The sequence below is a fragment of the Lissotriton helveticus genome, chromosome 12, assembly GCF_964261635.1.
Source record: "Lissotriton helveticus chromosome 12, aLisHel1.1, whole genome shotgun sequence".
In the NCBI taxonomy this organism is placed as follows: domain Eukaryota; kingdom Metazoa; phylum Chordata; class Amphibia; order Caudata; family Salamandridae; genus Lissotriton; species Lissotriton helveticus.
This window is the reverse complement of record NC_136073.1, coordinates 210,402,609-210,427,397: the sequence shown is the minus strand read 5'-3', so window position 1 is coordinate 210,427,397 and position 24,789 is coordinate 210,402,609. Positions and strand designations below refer to the sequence as shown.

The following is a 24,789-nucleotide window of genomic DNA, read 5'->3' as shown; positions in this document are numbered from 1 at the left end:
GAGACTCCGCAGACTTGAGTCAAGATACATTATAGATCTTTCCACCAAACACCCGGGAGGAATGAATAGCGGAGAGGAATTATCATGTCACTTGGGAAAATAAGACCATAGGAATAAGTAATTCCGATAGGCGGCTCTGCTTGCAAACTGTCAGTCTAATGACCACCTGTATATATTTTGTATACCTTGTGCATAAGTGTGAACACTGTATCTTTGTAACACTGAATTTCCCAAAATCTTGACTCTTGATGTTGGAATGACCAATATAATGAAATTGCGTTGAAGAATACTTTTCTTTTCTTTTTTTATCTTTTATATCTTTTTCTTGGTCTGCTGACCTTCTCTTATCTTACTCTCTTTCCCACACTCTTCGGATCTTTCTTTCTTTCTTTTCTTCTTTTTCTTTCTTTCGTCTACCCCCCTCGCCTGAACCGACAGGTTAAAGGAAGGATGTAATTATGTAGATATGTATATAAAATACGTGTATATATAGCAGTAGAATTGGCCAATATGGAATCTCGCCCGGAAAAAATTATGTCTTATGATTGGCGTTCCTTACTATGGGCTTTGCTGAATTTAAATGTAATGGAATCTAGAGCAGTCTAGGTTTGTATTGTGACAGACATATGAGTTTCTGATATAACTTAGTTATGAGTCTTTGAGGTTCTTTTTGGACATTCGGGTTACACTATCAATGCATGTCACTATCTTGTTTACGTCCTTTCTTTGAATGTTTTCTTTAAACGTTTACTGTTTCTTGCACTGTTTATTTGTAAATATGACATTGTACATTTCATCATAGGACACCAGCCGATCCACGGCTTTATTCCAACGTGAGTATTCACGGATGAATCAGAATATAGCCCCATAGGGATAGAACACCTTTCCAATATGGCGCCCATAGAGGCACAAAGGGGTAGAGTCCTATGTTTATGTCAATGTTCACTGACCTCTATATTTTTATGGGATGTTTGACACTGACAAGTGACACACCGACGAAGGCTTACGCAGAAACGCGTCTGTGCTTTTTTGTTCCCTGAAAATTAAAAACTGGACATCTCTTGGATTATTATGAGTGCTGCCTCTTTCTTATGAAACTGAGAAGAGTTTTGAGCGTTATATATATATATATATATATATATATATATATACACATACACATATATATGCATATACATATATATTTTTTCATAAAAAAGGGCTCCTGAAAATGAACTGTCTAAATAACCAGTTTTGAAATAGTTTACTAAATAGAAGCTAAGTAAACAAAAAATAGAAGTCAATATATGATAACTCAAAGAAAAGTTCATCTGCTGAATTCCAATATATTTCCCCAATGTGGAAGTGCCTCAACACTTCAACGTCTTACCCCTAAAACCAAAAACATTAGCATATCTAATTTTCATTACAAGTAAAATAAATATAATTTCAATTCACCCAAAATGATCTTTTCATGTTAATTATAGTTTAAATGATGTTATATTGGTACATTTGGGGATTTCATTTTATTTTTTTAAATATTTTTTCATATCTTTAAAAAATACCAAATAGCTGCTATTAGGGGTATCATATTTCTATTTATTAATTTAAAAAAAACATGAATCACTGAATTCATGTATGCAAATATACCCGTGTAAGCGCCAGTACTCTCCCACTAGGATATAGCGATCCTAGTCACACACATGGTGTCGCAGTAAATCTTGGATCCAAGGGATCCTCTGGGACCCAACTTACAGTCAAAGATACACTAACAATTCTAATTGTTTTAGTTTCCTCTTTCAGTCTATGTACATTGTGAGGGGCATGTGGTCTTTGTCAAAGCAACCCCTCTGGCTCACTGGAGATTGCTTACAAGAGTGTAGTTAAACTTTTAATGAGCGTGTTCAGGCTAATGGAAGTGGACAGTAAGAAGTCCCACTTGAAGATTTGCAAAAGTAACCTGCTAAGTACACATGTCAAATAAGAGATGTGGGAATCGTTGCTTTAAAATGTTTATTGCACACACCGGACTGGACTATGAATAAACACAGGGAAACTAGACTCAACCATCATAAACAAAGCAGCTCCCTGGTCCGGTTCAATGGGTTTAGCTGTTACATGTAGTGGTGGCCCCTCCGCTAAGGCAGAGGAGCGTCGCCCAACTGCTCAAAAGGGAAAATAAAATGATAATAAAGAATCATTTTATTTTCCCTATAGCAGTCAGTGATGTGGCGAGGCGACGCGGGGATGGCCAGAGCAAGGGAGGAGTGGGTTACACTCCCTAAGTGTGCATGAACTGTTTGGCTGGCCCTCTTGGGCCGACCAAACAGTTCATACACACTTTTATTTTTCCTACCAGGCAACATTACATAGCCTGTTGAGGAACATGCACAGGTTCCCTGTTCTAGTCGGAGCTCCGATCCACAACGCTCAGACCAATCACAACGCTGCATTTTAGAAACACTGTGCTGATTGTCAGGGTAACGTATCACGTCTATACAATGTCCTCCTTTTGAAGTACTGGATACCTCTATTTAAAAGGTATTTGGGTTCTTAAGTCATTCCTTATACCGGGTGATGTAGTTATGTAAAGGTACAGACAGAATAATAATACAGCAAAATTAGCTGTTGTGTTTTCCTTTGTCTAGCCTACTTCAGTGTTGATGAAGTACAGAAAAACACTGCTACACCAGTGAGCCTGAGTATTTGGTGAGGATTGGAATCATTCCATCTATTATTGTGATGTGTTGGGTTTGGTGTTTCGTTTTGATTAGTGTGTGGTACCGGTCTTTCATTTTTTGCACACAATGTTGGTCTTCTTTTTCTTGTGGATATTAAGTTAGCTTGCTTTGCTGTTAAAAGGAGTTTTTCATATTTTGAATTTGAATGTATCCTTTTTATATCATGATGGGTATATTTGTGTAAATATTTTGTATAAACTTTAAGTTTTTCTTGGCGTCCTCTTTTTCTCTTTTTTTCAGATTACTTTTTTCTCTTGTGACATGAATATTTTATTTTTCACTATTTACTAAACATGTTCTTTGGATTGGGTACTTTTTTCTTTTCTTCTCTTCGGTTTCTATTGTGTTTCTCTAACAATATCACTATTCATACTCTTGGTTTTAAACACCTCAAGAGCGTTTAGTGTAATGTCATTCGGAGTAGATTATGTTTTTAAGTATATTTGATGAAGAGATATAACTTGGTTTGTGTAATACTTGACATTTCTTTATTAAGATCATGGAATATGTGTCCTGACCACATTAATGTTATGTTTACGCCCTGAGGAAGCACAACCTGGGCGAAACGCGTTGGCTGTCTGTCCGATCATCTTGTATCAAGAATACCCTAAAGGATGTATTAAAAGTGATTTTTCATATCACTGAAGGACTTTCATTTGTTTCAGAGTTTTGAAGAACTGTGCAAACACTCATTATTGCCTCTCTATTATTTTGTTGATTGCAGCATTGTGAGTGGCTCAGTGGGCCTGTGTGCCCCTGTGCTTCCTGCTGTCAGCCTGGACAGGAAGATGACAAGGACTGACGACGGAGAGAGGTGGCGGCTGGCCGTTAAAGGTAAGCCTTTTTTGTTTGCTATTACATTCCTCTCCACACCCTCTCTACCCCACCCACTACCTCCCGTCTGGTTGGAGGCGCTACTGGTTACATGTCAACAGTGTAACCTTTCCAACTTTGATACAATTCCAGCTTCTTGGAAATTAGAGAATGCCAAAAAGTTTTTGGGCCCAGTTCTTAGACATATCAGGAAATTGATGTGATTGCACCAAAGGATCAACAGGTTTTGAAGTGCAGTGGCTAGTGCAAGAATTCTCAAAGAGCATCAATCTGGGGTCATCGTGCAAGCGGGCCTCCAAAAACTCATCCCCCACAATCCTCAGGGGGATCCGTCCAAACCCAATGCCCGTGAATATCTGGGAAATGGGATACGTTGGGGCCCTTTGTCACATTCTGGGGGTGAGGGATCATTTTGTGTTACTTCACTATAGCAAGCACAGCGCCCCTGAGCCATAGTCAAACCACATCCAGTGCTACACCGCAAAAACTACCATACAAACACATTCCACAGAATTAGCAGCATAGGAGGAAGGTGTCCCCTGCAACATTTGGTGCAGGACCCCTAAGATTTCCACTCATGCATACCGACTCTCAGATATATAAATGCCTTGGGCTTAGTGACAGGGGCATAACAATAGCCCCTGAAGCGACGCAGTGTGGGTGGGGGGGGGGCGAGCTCTAGGGCCCCCTCTGGCACTGTGCACGGGTGGCAAGCCCCTGGCCTGAGAGCTCCTAACTGGGTCCAGACTGTGGGGGTTCCCCACAAGTTTTGTTATGCCACTGTGTAGTGGGGCCCCGCTAGCAGTGGACCCCATCCTGTCTGAACCACAGGGGCTTCAAGGACCCAAGTTGCATCCTGTATATAATATCCAGTTCAGGGACACAGAGGGTCGTATCTGGCAGGGGTTAACTAGGGCTAGTGATTGCAGGCAGGGGGCTCAGGAGTCGCTTTTGGTGACTAGGACTTTTTTTTTTACTTCATCAGATGTTGACGCAGAGCAAAATGAAGAAGGCAGAAATAGGAAAGAAGGAGAAGGAGAAAGAGAAAGGTGAAAAACAGTGAGAAAAGGAGAACGAGGGCGAGAGCAGGGATAAAAAAGAACCACCAAGAATGTGACAAAAAGAGACAGTGTGTAACGGGTGCTGGGTGAAATAAGTCACGAGGAGGAATACAAGCTGAATAGCCTTAGTGTTCAGCAACCCAGGCATTAATGCCTGAAGAGCAACACTTGTTTATTTAAACAAAGTTAGTACTATGGTTTAGTATCAGTACAAAGTCATTACTCAAAGAGTGAAAGATCTTGAACAACCCAACCAAGAAAGGAAGGCTGACATACCATCAATTAGGAAATTGGTGTAGAAAACGTTTGATAGCTAGAAATTACCCGTCATAGAAACTAAGTTTCAGTACACTGCAAGTCTAACACTTTTTAGGCTCCTCTATTTCATTTGTTTGTGTTTACTTAGTTGAAGCAGCAGAGCGATCACAAAACAAATGCACCTCTCACAGTAGTTGACATCTGGTATCATCTTTTACAATTTGACTTCATATTTCGTTAGGTAATTCTGCAATCATCTTCTTAGTATCGATGGTCATGTATAAATCTTTATAATAAATGTGCTACAATAAATATTACTAATGCTTCTTTGATTGTGCAGATGTGGGCCTATCATGGTTTAACCCCTTGGCTGCGGCGGCAATTCCGGCGCAGCGCTAGGGGGGAAGGGGGCCGCGCGGCGCTCCTGTACTGTGCTGTGCTTGTTCCGTCATGGCCCCGCCCACTCAATAGAACGCGCCGCGCAGGCGCGAAATCAGCGCAGCTCAGGCACGGCGAGCGGGGCCTGACGGAACCACTCCGTCACCAGCACAGCCCACCCGAGGCTCGTGACGGAGCGGTTCCGTCACAAGCATGGGAGACGTTAAGTGAGACTTCTTAGGGACATTAACAACATCTGCCAATATATGACAATGGAGGTTTAAAGTGTACCATCTACAATGAGGAATGGTTCCCCATCTTTTATTTCTACTGCAATCTGTCAGCCATAATAAATAAAATTATTAATGGGACTTAGAACTTGGGTTCCTGGTTGGCTGAGGTATTCATCCAGACCAGGCAGGAATCACAACTCTAACCATAGTGAGCTAAGTACACACTGTAGGGAACTGGGCTTTTGTTGCAGTTACTCCCCCACGCCCCCACACACATTTTTGTTACCCCATTTTAGCTACTAGATGCTGATTCTTTACGCTGATGTGCACTGAGCCTGCTAACCTGACCCCAGTGCCAGTGCTTCTTCCCTAAAACAAGGTAAAGTCTTATTGTGCATAGGGTGTTTGTTATTAAACACATCATATTAATAAACCCATACGGATTCAAGTGTTTTATTAATGCATGCACCCAGAGGCTACCTTAAAGGTATCCTGTGAAACCTACCGGTCCTCTAGTGTGCTATCTGACTGACTTAGTCCAGCCTGCTGTTACAGACAAGTTACAGACCCCCAAGGGTGAGAGACTTTGCTCTCAGGAGGTCAGGAACAACGCCTGCACTGGGGAGAGGTGTTATCACCTCCTCCTCCAGCAAAGGCTGGTAAATTAGTATTCTAATTCTGGGGGCTTCAAAGATACCACCACCTTTGAAAGGCAAATCTGGCATCTTTCCCAAGAGAAAAAGCCAACCCCCTATGTCCAGAGCCCTTCAGCACCTGGACAGGGAGGAAAATTAGCTATTTAAGAGGCGTTTTGCACTGCTAAGCCCAGTATGACATGAACATACGTTTAAAACTTCTACCATATTGTATGGGGTGGAATTAGGAATTCTGGGACATAGTGATGCCCAATCTCCACAGGACATGGCCATCTAGGGGGTGTAGTAACTCCAGGGGTAAGTAGCCCATTGGCAATTACCCCTCACTCTCCTTAATGCCCCTAAATTGAGTATTTAGGGTACCCCCTGATACCAAGACTTTAGGTTCCTACAGATCAAGAGAAGGCGTGGACAAAGAAGAGTCGAACTCGAAAAGTACTTACCAAATTCTGATGATCTTGGTATCTAAATTTATATAAAATTATGTGATTTATATTTATATTGGTGTTTTATATAGCGCGAACATAAGCCTAAGAAAGGGTATCAGAGCGCTTAACATTTACATATCTTTAAACTTAGAACAACACTTACGACATATGAATTTAGTAAAAATAATCAGTGTACAGCGAGTTGCTAGAAACCGTCATGCTACCAGGTCCTGAGTAACTATACATTGCTTTGTAAAAAAAACATTTGTGCTTTAACACTCATATATACAAGTCCAAAGATAATGGTTAGGAGACAATGTGAGTAAGCATATGTGTGAGCAAAAAAGAGTCCTCTGATAATAACAAGTCTGCTGAAATTATGGAAGGAATTTGCTCATAAACTGGATTTGGCTTCATTTTTTAAAGCAGAAATGGGTGATATTTTTCAAATGTTCCAGGGGAGTGGGTTATTTTTATAAATTAGTATCAGGTTTAATTATTGAGTGTGGTCTCACATACTACCTTTGTGTGTGCAATAAATGCTTAGTACTAATCTTCGATATGCTCATCCACACACCTACAAAAGAGAACATTAGGGGTGTAATTTGTGCCTCTGTATTTCCTTTGGGGTTCTCCTGGACTCTTTACACAGTGTACCTCCTTTTGGTCCAGTATATAAGGAGCATTCTTCCTACCCTGGTGGCAGTGGTGGGACGCAAAGTTTGCATTTACTGTACCACCCTGTCAGTATTGTGATTCCACTAAAGAATCCACACTTTACTTTAGATTGCCAAAAATATTTTGCCAAATATTTCAATTTTTCCAAATTTATAATCTGGTCTATTAGGGCCTTGGTTAAGTAGCTCAGTCATTGTGCTTTAGAAATGAAAAAATTATCCAGATAGTCAAGCCCTTATAAAAATATAATCTGGTAGATTTTATCTAACGTACTAAAAAGGTTCAAACTGTTCTAAAACACCATGTCAGATACAAAGGATAGTTTCCATGCACTCAACCTGGGTCCTTACAAAACCCTTAATGTGTCCAAACTTAAGGAACTCTGCAAAGTTTGGGACTTCGCCACGGGGCCTCATCCTACAAAAGCTCACCCTCAGGATCTTCTTGCTGAGAGTGGTAGGACCATGGCTAGGGAAGAAAATGCAAATAATACAGAAAAGGGAAATGTTAGTGAGGATGATGAAGAAGTCTCCAATTCACCTACTGACCGCGTTGTTACATTTCATAAGATTACATCGCAAGTAGTTACAACGACTTGCAGTAGAGGGCAGGCCGGATTTAGGAATAGTATAATTTACTATTCCTACTCCAGTTTGTGCAACAGCAGGGAAGGTGTTGTATTGGAAATCCAATACCTTCTGCCCCATACAACAAGTCTTTATAACGACTTGCGATGTAATCGTATGCCATATAACAGTGCAGTTGTTCTAAGAACCACGTTGTAATGGCATGCGATGTAACACATGCGAAGTAAACTATGTCTCCCGTCCCTAGAACTTTCTGCTGTGTTTTGGGTTTTTTGGAGCACACCCTTTGGAAGCACTTTCATTTTATACAGCGCAGGTCTGTGTGAATTGTTTTTTTATTATTTCTAGAGTTTATGCAGCTTGTATTTACTCCATAGCGGTGCAGTGACCCAAACATAATGTAGCAAGTATTCAAACGAAGGATGCAGTGGTTTCGTGTACATGACTATTTCTGATGGCAGTTAAAAGGATCTCTAAGCATCAGAGCAATGGCCATTGTTTGATCTTGTGAATCAGCTAGCGCTTTTTTGTCCGATTCAGGGCACTACGAGGAAAGTGCTTGTATAGGCTCTCCATTGCCTTTTCACCGGAGCCAAGTAAAAGCATTGAAGGATTTGCTGGAAGAGGTGAGCCAGGTCCCTATTTCACTGGTGCAGGTTCCTGCTTTTAGAGTAGGAGGCTTCAGGGGAATCATACATCCCAGCTGGCAACTGACCAGTGGCTCCCATTGTTACTGCATCTAGTATACAGTCGACTTTATTAAAGGTCTTCTCCATTGCAAGGACAATGAATCAGGTAATGGTATGTGTTGATGCAGGTGCTCCCTCATCCTCTTTCTAATCACTCTGTTCTTCACCATAGTCTTAATGAGATGAAGAATTTACTAATTTGCTGTCTCGGGGAGCAGTATACTAAGTTGGTGGGGCTTCAAGGTTATTACCATGTTTGTTTGCGAACCACCAGCTGTTCATGGACAACAGCCCTCAAAAAAGTGTAAATCGGTCTATGTAAGTGACACCCCGAGAGGTGTTGGTGGTAACCAGTGAACTCTGACACTTCCACCACCAGTTGGCGATAGACTCATTGATATCCATGTTATTGAGTTCAACAGTGATTTTGCCAGTCTGAACCTTTCAATGACAGCAAACATTTAGTCTGTTTATAGCTATTGATGTTGCATTATTATTTGCAACGCAAATAACTCAAACCTTCAGTAAAGCGAGACCTATTGCATTGCAAGTGCATTTTCCGAATGTACTTAGTTGAGACACCTGGCAGTAAGAGGATCCCCTGTCTTTCCTTTTATTATTTTTACACAACTGTTGTTGTAGATGAAAGGCATCAGAATTAGTAAATTGTGATCAACCTCCCACGCCTTGAGATTTTTGTAACAGTCATCCAGTAACTCTCCTCTAACCTCAGCATAACTGCATAGTCAATCAGATGTGTATTCAGTCCTCACCTCATCGCTTGCGTTTAAGTCCAATGGGCAGCATTTCAGTCTGCTTGTCAAGGTCAGGTTGCCGATGGGCGCATATGGACTTGCCTTTGCCGTGCCTTACTTGTGCACATAAGCACAAAGCCGCTTTATTTATCCACCCTTCATCCACGCGAGCAAGACTAGAGAGTTACCCAAAATGGCCACGGAATTTGGCAAACAGGAAATGAAAGACAAGGTCTAATCACAATCCAGAAGTTAACCGCAGTACAAGTTTCTTAACCACTTCTTGACGACTACCTGTTCATCATGATCATAAAATCTTTATTCGGTTGACAGAAACAATCATAAAATAATACCAAATACATGGATATAAAATCATCTCAGTAAAATATTTTTAGATAAAAATAACAATCAATAAAACAGAGACTCCCCGATCAATCGGGACAGTACTGTAGAAAGGAAGCGGTGCCTACCTCAGCAGGGCGGCGTGCCAGCCTCATCTCCTTGGTTCACGAACCCAGCCATGGCGCGTCCCTGTCAACCCGGACTCCACCCCTCTCTCTCCCTCTACAGGAACCAGTGACGGAGTGCGCAGGACCGGAAGCAGTTCCCCTTGACCCCGGAAGCTCATCCCTGGATCACAGAAAAGACGGCAAACAGGAAGAGAAAGCGTTCCGAGTAGCAGACCCGTGGCAGGAGGAAGCAAGCGAAGAACCCGAGACCGAGAGCGGAGGCAAGGAGAAAACTCGTGGCGAGGACGTGGAAGACGACGTCTGGTCTGAAGACTGGTGGAGTCCTCAGGAGGCGGCTGGAGAGCGGCCGTAACTCACAGGAGAGTTACGGCGGGGAACGTGAGTACACAGTTACATCGTCTCCGTGTCCCCTGTGTACGTAGTTGTAAATAGTGTAAAGTGAAAGCACCGGAGAAATCATCGCCTCACTGTATATAATTGCACCGTTAGCTGTAAACGACCCCTGTGCCAGCCCTCACACTATCACCCTCTTCCCTCCACCTTTTCTGATCCTCTCCTTCTTAGCCCTCCCCTCCGTCCTACCCTCACAGTCCGTTTTTCCGGTCCTACACTTCCCCGGTGTCGGTGGCAGTACTTCAACCGTCCTAAAGGACTAACGGCCCTGTACTTTCTCTCTCTTTCCTCCCTCCGAGGGACACCAAAGGACAGCACAGGACCTGAGCACCCTCTTCCAGCCGGGAACCCCTTCCGAAGACGTCCCTCCGGGGGAAGACTACAAACCAACCTACCGACCTTTGCTCCTGGCATTTCAAACCCTTTGTGTCCAAGACAATAAATACTGTGAATCATTGCACACTTCATCCGGCCTCCTCGCCTGTTATACCGGTCCGCCCGAACCCCTTCCCCACAAGTACATAAGTACTCACCAGCGTCCAGCACTCTGTATCTGCCGTGAGGGGAACGGCCGCACCGGGGAGAGTCCTGACAACGCCGTGAGGGAAACGGCAGGACTACATCCCCCAGGTGCCCCGGCGGCGCACACCTGACCCCAGTAACACCGCGCCCGGAGGCGCTTGAGAAGGAGAGAGCGCCGAGCGCTCAGGGGGCCCACATCAAGTACTCACCAGCGTCCAGCACTCTGTATCTGCCGTGAGGGGAACGGCCGCACCGGGGAGAGTCATGACAACGCCGTGAGGGAAACGGCAGGACTACATCCCCCAGGTGCCCCGGCGGCGCACACCTGACCCCAGTAACACCGCGCCCGGAGGCGCTTGATAAGGAGAGAACGCCTCCCGCACCCGCGGGACGCGCCGGACTAAGCCCGGACAAAGGGCGGCCCTCTGTGGCCTGAGGAGACTGGACTGGGCCAGTGACCCTATATCATTGTAACTGGAGTTATATTGATTAAGACTCACGTGAGACTTTATTTCTTATTGTTATTCGTATTGTGTTATTCATCTCACTTAATTCATGAGTAAGTAGTGGCTTTATCTGCGGTTACAACCTACACTATAGTCATCCAGGATGTCTAAATCAAAAAACGACAAACCAGCACAAGGACCTGGCACTATTGATAATTATTTAGTGAAGAAGGTCAGCCAAATTAACAATGAAAGACGTGCCTCTTTGGGAAAGGGCACTGTGGTAATGGAGTTGGCTGATCTGCCTGAATTGTCTCCCACCAGGATGACTAGAGATGTTGGGGGTATTACAAGTGGTGTCACTATAGTACAATCACAGACGCCCATCACTGTTAGGGCGGAGATTCACCCAGAGGTTCACTTAGATCAACATGGCATGCTAAGTGAGGAATTAGGAGACACGAGGGAAGCCTCGCCTGTTACAAGGCCAATGCGTACTTGTAGGACAGCACATCAAAGACGGGGGTGGAAACATAATGCTAATGTGACCACCAAAAAAAAGAACGGGAACGGGAAAGAGGTACATAGCCCTGCCATAAATCCTTTTGTGTTTACAGGGAATAATGCCAATTGCTCCAATCTAAATTCTGATCAGCTTGCCTCTCTTTTTAAAAATCTAGAGGCAAAATTCACATTAAAAATAGAGGAGCTAATTAAACCACTAACTAGCCAGATTGAGAACCTGGTCACGGAAGTGGCTAGGCTGGGCGGCCTGATATCTACACATTTGACTGCACCACCGCCAACTGATGGCAGCATGAAGGTGGGAGGAAAAGGGCGGGAGGTGGCAAAAGCAAAGCATTGCCAGAACACCGGGAGCATTGCTTCAGCAGCGACCACTGGGAAAGAGCCATTAAGTACATCAGCCCCCCCAGTGGCAACCGCTCTGCAGACTCAACCCATCGCAGCCCCACGAAGTGGTCCTCCCCCTAGATCTTCCAGGCATAATCGCTTTTTGAATTTACCACCTGACTGTGCCCCGTTTGTAGCTGTCCTGACCAATGTTCCACCCTGTGGGACTCATCCCGCCTCACCATTTGATGAATCTCATGCATCACTAAAAAATAAGACAGTAGCTCGGCTTAATAGAAATTGTGGCTTTCCCACTTCTTACTCAGAACAGATAATGGCAGTAAGGAGGGTGAACTGGGTAGGACCATCTAAAAAGATGGGAAGTGGGGATTGTATTGTGGTTAATTTTAAACATCCGCAGCACGTGGCAACTGTTCTCCTGAGATCTTCCACACTAGTTTATAATGAGAACAGCATTTGTGTGCGCCCACTAGGCTACTTTTATGCACACTTATGTAAACCAACACCACAACATAGGCTAATTGGACGGGTGTTTGAACCACAGACGCCAGCTATGGATGCACAATTCTTATATAATATTACTAATTCCTGTGGCTCTGGTAGTTTGAATGAAAATTATAACAGGATTAATAGTGTCGGACGCTATCAGCATGGGTCCAACATTAACACACTGAACAGGTATGAAGTCCTATCTGGACTGGATATGTGTGATTGACGGGAGGTACCTGCGGCCCAGGGTACTGGGACTTCAGGTGAACCTATATACACTGAGAATCCACAGATCATAGCACCTGGTTGTTATGTTGTTTCATGGAATATTGCAGGCCTGGCTGCCAAAATGATTGATGAAAACTGGGTCCAATACATCAAGCAATTTAAAATCATTTGCTTACAAGAAACCTGGTTGGTGGGGTGTGATCTTCACTTGGAAGGGTACAAGGCCTTCTATGTGCCAGCAAAACCTTCAATAAGGGGCAGGCCAAAGGGGGGACTTGTAATCTTTGTTTCCATTTTATTATCATGTAGGATGCGCAGAATTGATTCACAGCATACAGGGATGATGGGCTTAGTTTTATACGGAGAAAACTGTCGGGTTGGTTTAGTGAATTTTTACAATGCCATTTATGATAGTGCAGGTACCAACCAAATTTCTGTTTTAAATTGTTTTGTTTCCACATTTTCTGAAGTCCTTGGTCATAATTTAATGATCATGGGAGATTTTAATGTGCACCTTTGTGGCGAACCATTGAATAAATGTCTAACTGAGCTGCACTGTGAGCGTATGGGAGGCCTACACATGGAACATACTGTGGAGGGTGATTTATGCAATGAACTGCTGAATAACTTCTGACCTCTCATTGGCTATGTCACTTAGGGACCCGTTAAAATGTTTTGATATTCCTACTTTCAAAGGGCACGGTAGGGGCACCTTCATAGATCATATGCTGGTTTCTTTAACGATGCAGAGTTTCCTAGACTCGTTTAGTATTGCTCTGAGCGAGTTTAGTGACCATAATCCCCTAATAATCTGCTTAAAAGGATCCTGGGTGAAAACGGCACCCCAGAGTAACAGCATAGGTAGGTTGGGAACAACAGATGGGAGGAGGCGACTCAAATGGTCTATGGTCACCCCGGATTTTCTCTATAAAAATATTATTGAAAGCTGTGCAGAGGATATCAATAACTGTACTTTTGAGGGGGCAGATCCTGGGCAGGTTTTAGTCGCTTATCAAAACCTATCGGAGAAGGTGTCAAATTTACTGTTAGTCCCCAATAAGAACGTGGGGAAAGTGGGCCCAAGATGGTTCAGCCATGATTGTACTAAAGCTGCACGCAAACTTAGGGTTGCTTTGTCGACCACCCCGAGGATTCGGGAGGAGGTAAAACTGTGCAGAAAGGAATATAAGGCTGTCATTGCACTGCGTAAGGAGTCTGAGAAGAGAGGCCTGGGATGAATTACTTGATCCCTCCACCCTAAACTGTAGTTCCAAATTCTGGGCTCTAGTTAAACAACCATTCCTGGCAGAAGAACCGGGCGATGGACTAGACTGTTGTATAACCAAGGAGGAATGGGAACTTCATTTTAAAAAACTGTATTACTCAGCTGACCTGGTGATAGCTGAGGATGTTGCCCATGATAGGGGCGGAAAAATCACTTTTGATAAACGCGAGGTATTGGACGCCATAGAGGGTCTTACAGCAAAGAAAGCCCCCGGACCGGACGGAATACCACCAGATCTCTATAAATCAGATCCAGGATTTTGGGCACCCATTCTGGTAGCTGTATTTAATGCAGCTGCATTACTGGGATGTCCTGTGTCCTGGGGGTTGTCAACAATTGTCCCTGTCTTTAAGAAAGGTGACAAGGGCAGTCCTCTTTGCTATCGCCCAATATCATTAATAGACTCTATGGTTAAGATCCTCGGGAGAATCTTACTACAGCGTTTAACAAATTGGACCGCTGATAACAACATTCTGTCTATTTCACAATATGGTTTTTGTGAGGGTCGTTCCACTATAACGCAGTGTCTCAACCTGTTTCTCATATTGAGTAAATATACTGTTGTACAGAAGGGAGCTGTCCACCTTGCCTTCATGGATCTGTCATCGGCCTTCGACTGTGTTAACAGGGGAAGGCTGTGGCAGACCATGAGGGAAAAGGTGTAGAGAGAGGGGTTGTGGACTTCTTGGCGGATTTGCACAGTGATACCAGAGCTAATGTCAGGTTCTCATCTAGCGGGGAAACTAAGGATAATTTTAATATTAAAAAGGGTGTGTGGCAGGGTTGTATCCTGGCCCCATTTCTTTTTAATTTTTATATCAATGATTTAGATGCTGCATTACAGGAGGTAAACTCAGATTGTCCCAGAGTAGGCAGGTGGGGTATTCCTGTACTTTTATACGCAGATGATGCGGTTTTAATTCCGAGAACGGAAAAAGGTCTCCAGGCACTTCTGAATGCTTTTAATACTTTTATGACTAATAGAGACCTTTTGGTCAACAATTCCAAATCCTATATAATGCATGTTGGCCGTCAATCCAAAAAGAACTTTATTTTTAAATTAGATGGTGCCCTGATACCCACCACTCATACATTCTCATACCTTGGTGTCTTGTTTGATTCAAAGCTCAGCTGGGCCCCACATGTTACAAAAAAAAGGGGGGAAATGACAAGGGCAAATGCCTCTATCTTCAATTTTGCCACTAAACTAGGAAAAAAGCCAACTTCTTCTATGATGAAACTGTATAATGCTAAAACGATAGCTACTGCAGCTTATGGCAGTGAGATATGGGGCTATGTAAGTGGTGAACAGCTACAAGTTACTGAAAATAATTTTTTTAAGCGTTTGCTCTGTGTCCCAGCCAGTACACCAAACCTGGCGGTACATGAAGAGCTGGGCAGTCAGTACCTATCCGATATTGTTGGTTTGAGACCACTGACATGTTGGGTAAAATTATGGCTATATGAAGAAATTCCGTTAACCCACTTGATAGTAAAAGACCTTGTATCTCATGAATATTCAATGCGTGTGCCCTGGTTAAAATATCTGAGGTCTCATTTTTTGAAGCTGGGATTTCTGAACTTATTTGACAACCCGAATGAGATATTAAAGGGTGATGTGGCAGGAATTAAGCGGGCTTTTTATATGGACAGAATTGCCCAAAGAGAAGAGGTTGATCTTTTAAAGCCTAATGTTAGGAAAGATGTCATGTTAAAATCTTGTGACACCATGGAACCTTAACTAACATGCTCCTTTACTTCTCATGAAAAATTCCTGCTGACAAGGTTCAGGTTCAATATATTTCATCATCTTTTAATTAGACCTAAGTCGGACATTTTTAACAAAACTGCAGCGCCCTGTGGCTGCGACGGGAAGTCTCCACAGGATATGCTGCATTTTATATTTTTATGTAAGTTTTATGAATACCCTCGCAAACGTTATCTTGTCACCCTTTTAAAGAAATGAAATTTTAATCAAATAAGACCTGCACTTATGTATTTACAACTTTTGCACAGCGACAGTGTTCTTCAGGTGATAGAATTTTTTAAATTGACTGTGAAAATGAGAAAATGCTTAGATGAGTAATCATATATCTCGATAGTATGCTGAACCCATTTACTATGTTGAAAACCCTGTATTATTTGCACTTTAGTCCTGATCTTGCTTACTTACTCATTAATGTGATTTGTATTATCTGTCTTTTAATAATTGTGATTTTAAAAATGAATTGTTTCATGAATTTTTGTGCTTTTATGGATTGAAAGATATCCGAAATAAAGTCTTATTGAATATTGAATATATAAGTACATAAACTAGTCAGGTCTCGATCTCCTAGACACCAAGGCAGCCCATAAAAAGGATAAAACAGTCAGTATAATACAATCATTGGGGAGCATCTGGAGGTAGACCAAGGCCGGTATTACTTGAGAGAAATTCAGGGACTTCAGTAGGGGGACTAAAAACAACTTCTTAGCCCTACAAATATCACAAAATATAAGGAATTATAGTATTACTTAAAATATGCACCTTCCAACACTAAGCCAACCTTGAGCATCTGTTAATGAATCACAGAGTACCTGCTGTCTACTGTGGAGTATTGGTACTCACCCAGTGATGAGAATTCATCTCTGCTGAGAGGTGCAGGTACTAGAAGCCTGACAATACCTGCCCATTGACTACAGAGTGTGAGGGAATTTGCCATGGAACAGGTGTATTCTTTTGATAGTAATCAGCATAATGGACATTAGGCCTCCATTAAGACGTCGCATAACTCCTGATGCGGTATTACCTCACCTGCAACTTGCATAACTGCAGGTGCTGTTATTTCCGCATGCAGTATTACCACATAGTTAGGAGCTTGACAGAAAGGAATTGTTGTAGAAATGAGTGTGCTAACCTTTGTGCCAATACTGCCTACTTTGGGACGCTGCAGGGGAAGCACTGAACACTGCCAATCACCGCCTGCTCGCGGCTGCTGCCGCCTTCACAGCGGAATCGCCACCACTGCCACTGCTGAGGTGGGACTACACCTCCCAGAAGTCCCTGTGGCGCAGTCTCACCGCGTCACTAACCAGCGCCAGGAGGCGCTTAAATCACGGATGGCCCCACGCAGCGCGGGACGCTGCTAACCTTTGTGCCAATACTGCCTACTTTGGGACGCTGCAGGGGAAGCACTGAACACTGCCAATCACCGCCTGCTCGCGGCTGCTGCCGCCTTCACCGCGGAATCGCCATCACTGCCACTACTGAGGTGGGACTACACCTCCCAGAAGTCCCTGTGGCGCAGTCTCACTGCTGCACTAACCTGTGCCAGGAGGCGCTTAAATCGCAGGTGGTCCCACGCAGCGCGCGCGGGCGTGCCCGGGTGCTGCCCGTCGTAGCCAGGAGGAGGCTGGGCTGGGCCACCCCCCTTTATAGTGACGCTCTTTTATTCACCTCGTGAAGCGGTTAGTGACTTTATATTCTCCGGAGGTGTTTTTGTTTCAGTGATCTTTGTGCTCTTTCTTCTTCTTTTTAAATTGAATACATTGTTTTGTCACCCCAACCATGAGTAAGGGCAGTAGCAAGGGGGTAGGGGGTTCAGGGGGTAGTGGGTACCCTTGATGCTTTCTTAATAAGAGCAGAATCAGTATTGTCCCCTGAGATTGAATTAACAGAAAGGCATCTCTCTATGGACCATTATCATTCTTCCACCAGTGTTTCCTCAAAAGGCCCATTATTGCTGATAGAGCCAGCTGGACCAGTTGATATTGTAGATGGCCAGGCAGAAACACAGCAGCTTCAGGGACATTTATTAGTATCATCAGAGTCAATGGAGGATGACTCTCATAGAGAGAGGGTACGATCACCTACCCACCCTTTCCCCCCTAAAATATTGACCCGTCAGCAACGATTGAATAAAGTCAGCAATGGGGAGTGTCCGGCTAGCATTGTTGCGACCAAAAGTAAAGTCGCCCGTATTCCGGCGTCTTCACAGCAGGCCAGGTCAGTCCTGAAAACAAGGGGAGGCAGACGGGGAAAGAAAGGGAGTGCGCATGAGGCCGCCAGCTCAAGTATTGTGAGTCTGGAGGATATTAGCGCAAGAGTAAGGCCAGAGCAGGTTTCATATGATGTGGAAAACTGTATTGTAACTAAACTAGAGGAGAAGTTATTAGAATTACTGAAATCTATCTCCTTCAAACTCTTTGACATTTATTCTAGGTTGAGCAGAATTGAAAAGGAGCTTTTCTCCCTGTATGCAATCCATTGAATGGAGGGTCTAGTGTGCCTTGTAACTCGATAGGGATTATGGGGGTTGTGCCTATCAGATCCCAATTGTGGTGGACGAGGGCGGCATGACCTCCAGCAAAGCACCTATAGCTAACAGAGGCAGCAAGCATTTCCCGCTTTCTAATAAAACGTTAAGGGATGAATCTAGTAGTGACACAAATACTGGCCCAGAGCGGGGTGATCGCGTACACCAACATAGAGTAGATAGGTTAAACCTACCTCCAGAGGCGACCCCATAAACTGTCATGTTGACAAATGTTCCCCCCCTGCAGAGTGGTGTGGAGGAACATTGGGTTTCTCTCAGAAATAAGGCGATTCCCCACTTAAACAATCGGACGGGCCTAGGTAATCATTTATTTAAGGAATTTAAAATGATTCGCAGGATTACCTGGGTAGGGAACTCTGTCAAAACCTGTCGAAGGGACTGTATCATACTGAATTTTGGATCCCCGCAGATTGTTAAGCGGATCCTGGATAGGGCTGGAACTAGGCACCGCATAGAGGATGGCATCAGTATTGTCCCTTTAGGATTTTTTTAACAAAATATGCCACAAATGTCAAATGAAAGGTTGGAACGTTTGCACTCAAAACAGGCTCAGGGTCCGCATGATTTTCTTGTACCTACCCAAAATAGATTTGAGGTATTCTCATGCCTGGAAGACATTGATTGACTAGCCATGCCAGGATCGCCAAACATTGCTGTACAGAGGGATATGGCTCATATGAGGGAAACATTAGCAGCAAGCACTGCTTCTAATGAGAGGGTAGGCCTTATTGAAATTGTTGAGGGTACCAAGATTCTAACTTGGAATATTTCGGGTCTAAAAGATAAACTAGATGATGTCCTATTGAGAAATTTTTTATGCAGACCTGACATCATTGGGTTGCAGGAAACATGGGACACTGAGAATTTGTTATGTCTAGACGGTTATACGACTTACTCTCTCCCAGCAATAGCCTCAATCATGGGGAGGGCGAAGGGTGGGTTAGTGACCCTGATTTCTGCAAATATTCCAGGTACCCATGCTAAATTGGATACAGGCTCACCTTACTGTTTAGCAGTGCAAATTGCTTCCACTCATGTTGGTACTATTCTTATTATTAATTTGTATAATTCCTTTGGCAGAGCTACTGCCACAGAACACCTTGTCAGTTTGTATCATTTTCTGGATATATATAAGGAAGATAATATAGACCCTTATTCGGTCATTGTTTTGGGAGATTTTAATGTGCATAGTTGCTCTGAGAACGGTCATGTCTGGGACAGTTTAGGCCCACCAGATAAAGGGGTTATCCATTTTGAGCACTCCATGCAGGGAGAATTTCTGGAGGCGCTGATGGCAGAAAATGGCCTAATACATCCTTGTATACCTAAAGGGCCCGTACCGACTTTTAAAGGGAATGGTACCTCATCAACTATTGATTATATTTTCATTAGTTCTTTGTTGGGCGCCAGGGTCTGTAGCTATACGGCAATTTGGTCTATGTTCAGTGACCATAATCCGGTGGTTCTGACCGTTGTCTATGTGGTCAAGAAACCCAAAACTTGTAATGGGAAGACAGGTAAATTAGATATCTGGCCCACAGATCAGGCCCGTAGAATTAAGTGGTGTTGAGTGGTCCCGAAGGATTTTCAAACCAACCTATAAACCAGGGTTGGAGTTGAGATGCGTATCTATATGAATGTAAATGCAGGGGACAAGGATGTTCTAGAGGCCTATACTAAAATTTGTACACAGGTCACAGAGGATCTCAAACGCCCCGGTAGGGCACAAAATAAAGCCGGGGAGGGATGGTTTGTTCATAACTGCTCGTTCGCACATCGGAAATTTTTGGTGGCACTGAAACAAAACCCGGTGGATAAGTCTATCGTGCCAGCTCTAACAAAGCCTATAAAGTAGTCCTAGAGGCAAGAAGACGGGAAATTAGATGCGAGGCATGGAATGAGCTAATATCTATTGATGTCCTTAAAAATAGCTCCAAATTTTGGGCAGTGGTCAATAAACCTTTCTTCCAAGATTCTTGCAATAGCCAATTAGGTTGCGGTATTCAGGAACAAGTTTGGTGTTCCCATTTTAGGTAGGTATATGAAGGAGCAGACCCGGGAGGGGTGGTTAAATCCTTACCTGTGCATGAGGCTTACACTTTATCGGTTACCCAGTCAGAAGTGGCAGAGGCCATTAGCCAGATGACATGTAATAAGGCTCCTGGACCAGATGGCGTCCCAGCTGCCCTTTTTAAATCTGATGTCAAGACATCGTCTAGGGTTTTGTGCAATGTTTTTAATAAAGTTTGCAAATCAGGATTGCCGTGTACCTGGTTTGAATCAGTAATAGTACCTATTTTTAAAAAGGGAAATAGAGGGGACCCCAGTTGTTACCGACCCATTTCCCTTATCGACTCCGCTGTTAAGGTGCTTGGTCGGGTGGTTTTAAGTAAGCTCACAGGGTGGCTGGCAGAAACTAATACCCTCTCAGGCCTACAATTTGGTTTTAGGAAAGGTCAGGGCACAATTGACCAAAGCCTCAACCTACAACTTTTAATCGGAAAGTACACAATCGCCAAAAAGGGCACTCTATATTTAGCTTTTATGGACCTCTCCTCGGCCTTTGATCGAGTGAATAGGTCCAAATTATGGGTGATGCTTCTCCACTTGGGCGTGGATAAAAATATTGTGTACTTCCTTGCTGACCTGAACAGGGACTTATCAGCTACCGTAAGATACGACCTTAGGGGTAACTGTACAGGGAAGATTCGGATCGCCAATGGAGTCAGGCATGGGGTGCATTTTGGCCCCCTGCTTTTTACCCTCTACATTAATGACTTAGGTCCAGTTTTATCCGAGGTGTGCAAGGATATACCGAGGGTAGGCAAACGACTAGTTCCGGCATTGCTGTACGCGGATGACGCCGCCCTTTTAGCACGTACAGCGGTAGGGCTGCAAAGCCTTCTAAACTCTTTTTTTGCTTTTATGAAATCTATAGACCTCAGTGTCAATTTCTCAAAATCGCACGTCATGGTGGTTGGCACTAAAGTAAAAGGGGTTAAAACCATGTATTGAGAAGGGAATGTGCTGTCTAGGGTATTGACTTTTCCATACCTAGGCATTTTCTTTGACGATAAAGGCACATGGTCACCCCAAATATTAGCAAAACGAAATGTATTGGCAAGATCCACCTTAGCTGTTTTAGGTTTTGCCCGTAAATTGGGAGTTAAACCAATTCAAGCGCTGTTAAAGATATATGATCCAAAATGTACTTCCCTTGCAATGTTCGGGGCAGACCTTTGGGGTTTTAAAAATGTGAAGGCTATTCAAGTGGTGGAGTTTTTGAATAATATTTTATCTGTTCCCCAATCCACATCCAGCTACAATGTCCATCAGGAGTGTGGAGTTGGTTTTGTGGAGGATCGAATTGGCATTGCCCCGCTTTTAAAATGGATCTCGATTTGGCTAAACCCTGAACTAGAATTTAATCAGGAAATTCTCAGAGATTGTTTAGCACTTGATTTTGGGTGCCGTATCCCCTGGCTGAGTTATGTTTATAAGCTATCTGTCAAATTGGGACGATCAGAACTGTTTAACTCGCCTGAGAAGCTGGTGAAACGGGACATCAATTGGGTTAAGGAATCCTATATGTTAGTGACCTGCATGGCCAGAGAAGGTAGAGAGCTGGTTAAACCGACTGTAAGGGCTCACCAATTGCTAAAAAAATCATGTGCTATTGAGCCATACCTGAAAATTGTCAATAACTCAAATCACCGTTTGTTTATTACTTAGATTCAGGTTGAACCAATTTCATTTCCTCCTGGCTGGATTTCCGGGGTGGAAAAGGGAGGAAGATTTGGGGATTGGCTCTTGCGATGCCTTTTCCACTAAAGACACAATGCACTTTATCTTTTTTTGTGAGCACTTTCTTCATATTCGTAAACGTTTTATTATCCCTATTTTAAGAGATAAAGGTTTTATGCAAGTTACACCAGCTCTCCACTATTTGCAGCTACTCTCAAATGTATGGGAGATTTTTAATATTGCTAATTTTCTCACTGCGGCTGTAAGATCAAAGAAGAAAATTAGATGGGATTAGTAAATATGATGAATTAGTTTAAATTAATTGATGCTGAGGATGTTTTCTAATGTTTACTTGGATTTAAAGAACATTTTAAATGAAATGATGATAGGTACTGTATGTATTTTTAGCCTGTATATCTTTGCTGTGTTTTTATGTTTTTTTGTTAATAATTTAGTCTTGACATAAAATGTTTAGTATACTTTTATGGTTTTTTAAATGAACCGAATAAAGTATTTTGACTGACTGACTGAGTGTGCACGTTTTCCCATCATTCTGGGAGATTCTGTGCAGAAATGTTGCGTCAGGTTTTACTTGGAAAAATAGGACTGTTGAAGAATCCTAAGAGTGCGGTATTTCTGCAAATTTCACTTTTTGCAATTCAGGATGGGAACTCCCGTCTCCCCCTTAAAGCAAAATTTCCAACATTCTCAGAAGTAGGGCCTATGATGCATTTGCCAAAGGCCTCATATGGAGAAATGGCAACTGAATATAATGTTTTAAGTCAAAGACCGTAACAAATTCAAACTTCCAAACAGTAAAAGTTTCCAGATCTAAGTGTTATTCATTCTCTTTGAGCAGAACTTTGTTTTTCGAAAACATTATCTGGCTAATGCATCTGTTCTGGAGATGTGGGATTGCTTAATAGTTTGTAACAGGAAGGAACAATTTAAAACATGCCAAGTGCACACTTTATGGAGGTTTGTTCGTAGAGCTAATGCAGCAGAACCTCCCTCCCTGCTGCACATGCAAAGTTTAAACCATGGGCCACCCGCACTGGAGGCTGTGACGTATTTTGCAAAAAAGTCCCTTTTTTCCAAGTTTACTACAATGCCCGTCTATAAATTTAAATCAACACACTCACTCCTCCACTGTCGATGCACATTGAAATCACCAGCCACCTCAAATGTTTAGGTCTTGGATAGACAGCGGGCAGGGCCTAATGTTACCAATTCTGTAACATACAAGGTAAACAAGAAGGCCCGACCTATGGTCCGCCATGGCATTATATAGTTATGTACTTCTAGATATCACTGGTATTGCCCTGAATGATACTAAAACCATAATATGTAGTGGTCAGCAAAAATTTTTAACTTATACCTATTACATTCTCATACTACATATATGCTATGAGGGTTGTCCATCACTAGCACTTTAAAGCCAAAAATCAAACATTAGCAAAGTGAACCTGCATGGAATAACTGAAGAGATCGGTCACACAATGCTGGACAATTTTGGAGGACTTTAAAATAGTCCAAGCAGATTTCCAAATATCTATACAATCTGAACACTTCTTTATATCTCACAGACACCCAGATATGGGAAGATAATAAAAGATTTCATCCCTACAGAGCTCCCCACTTTTTTCCCTTCATCCATGCCAGCTCTGGACCACAACAATATACAAAATCTCAGATTGGATACCCCAGGGCTTTGCAGTAACCAGCTAACCAGACTATATCATTTGAAATACAATAGAGGAACCTGCGGAGATGTTAAAATGTAACAGTATACTGAAAACAATAAAACTGTGTGTCCGTCTCGTACAACTCATCATCAACACACTGCTACGAGCTGCATCCCAGTACATAACTGCACCACAGAGGTCATCATGCACAACATGGATACACTTCCCACAGAAGACCAAAACAAAAAACAGCATCCTTCCAACCCCACACCCTACATGGTGTAGCATGCTACACATGAAGAGAAGCACATCAGTGCCCCACATGGGAGTAGTAAGCACTATATAAATACTGCAATATAATACAGAGTGGGATTCGGTCCCACATCTCAGGAGCATTACATGCACACCTCATGCCATTGGATGCTTGCTATATTTTGCCTATTATGGAGCCCTTACATTACAGTGCAATGAGCGAGGGCCTATTTCAAACCGCATACCATCACACATTAAATTATTGGTCACATACATGCATTGTGTGAAGAAAGTAATCGTTTGTTTTGTTTTTAACTGTAGCACGATGTACAAAAATAAATTCTCAGTAATCAAAATGCAAGCCTGACCGTTTGGTTTTGATAATGCCTGTTTATTTGTATGCGTACACCACAGCTAGAGGGGACTTCTACATAGCTTATTAATGACATCTATCCTTTCGCACTTAATTTGAGGCCCACAAACTTTTCAAAGACTTGACATTCCTTCACATTTGCACTAAAAGGGGTGAACTTTGAACATTTCTGTAAATAACTTCTGCTTGTCTGCTACTTAGCTCATGGCAGAAATACATTCTGAAAAAGTCAGCATTTTGAACTTCTTTTATGCTTGGCTCTAATAATACAGTGTGTCTTTCAAAATCCCTTTGGAAATGTATGAATTCGTGTCTGAATCCGAACAAGAGGGAGTTATGCCTGACTATGGAAGAGAGTTATACAAGGGTGACCAGATGGTGGCTTATGTGCATGGTTGCATATAGGAGTAGCCATCTGCGTGAAGCAGCCTAGAGT

At 43.0% G+C, this 24,789-nt stretch overlaps 1 long non-coding RNA gene across 1 annotated transcript in view; it reads left to right on the top strand.

Moving 5' to 3' along the window:
* The window catches only part of LOC144798896 (uncharacterized), a 58,235-nt gene that overhangs the window by 28,807 nt on the left and 4,639 nt on the right, over positions 1–24,789 (top strand). The window contains exon 2 of the long non-coding RNA XR_013603691.1: positions 3,445–3,554. This is a non-coding gene — a long non-coding RNA (uncharacterized LOC144798896). The remainder of the gene's footprint in view (positions 1–3,444; positions 3,555–24,789) is intronic.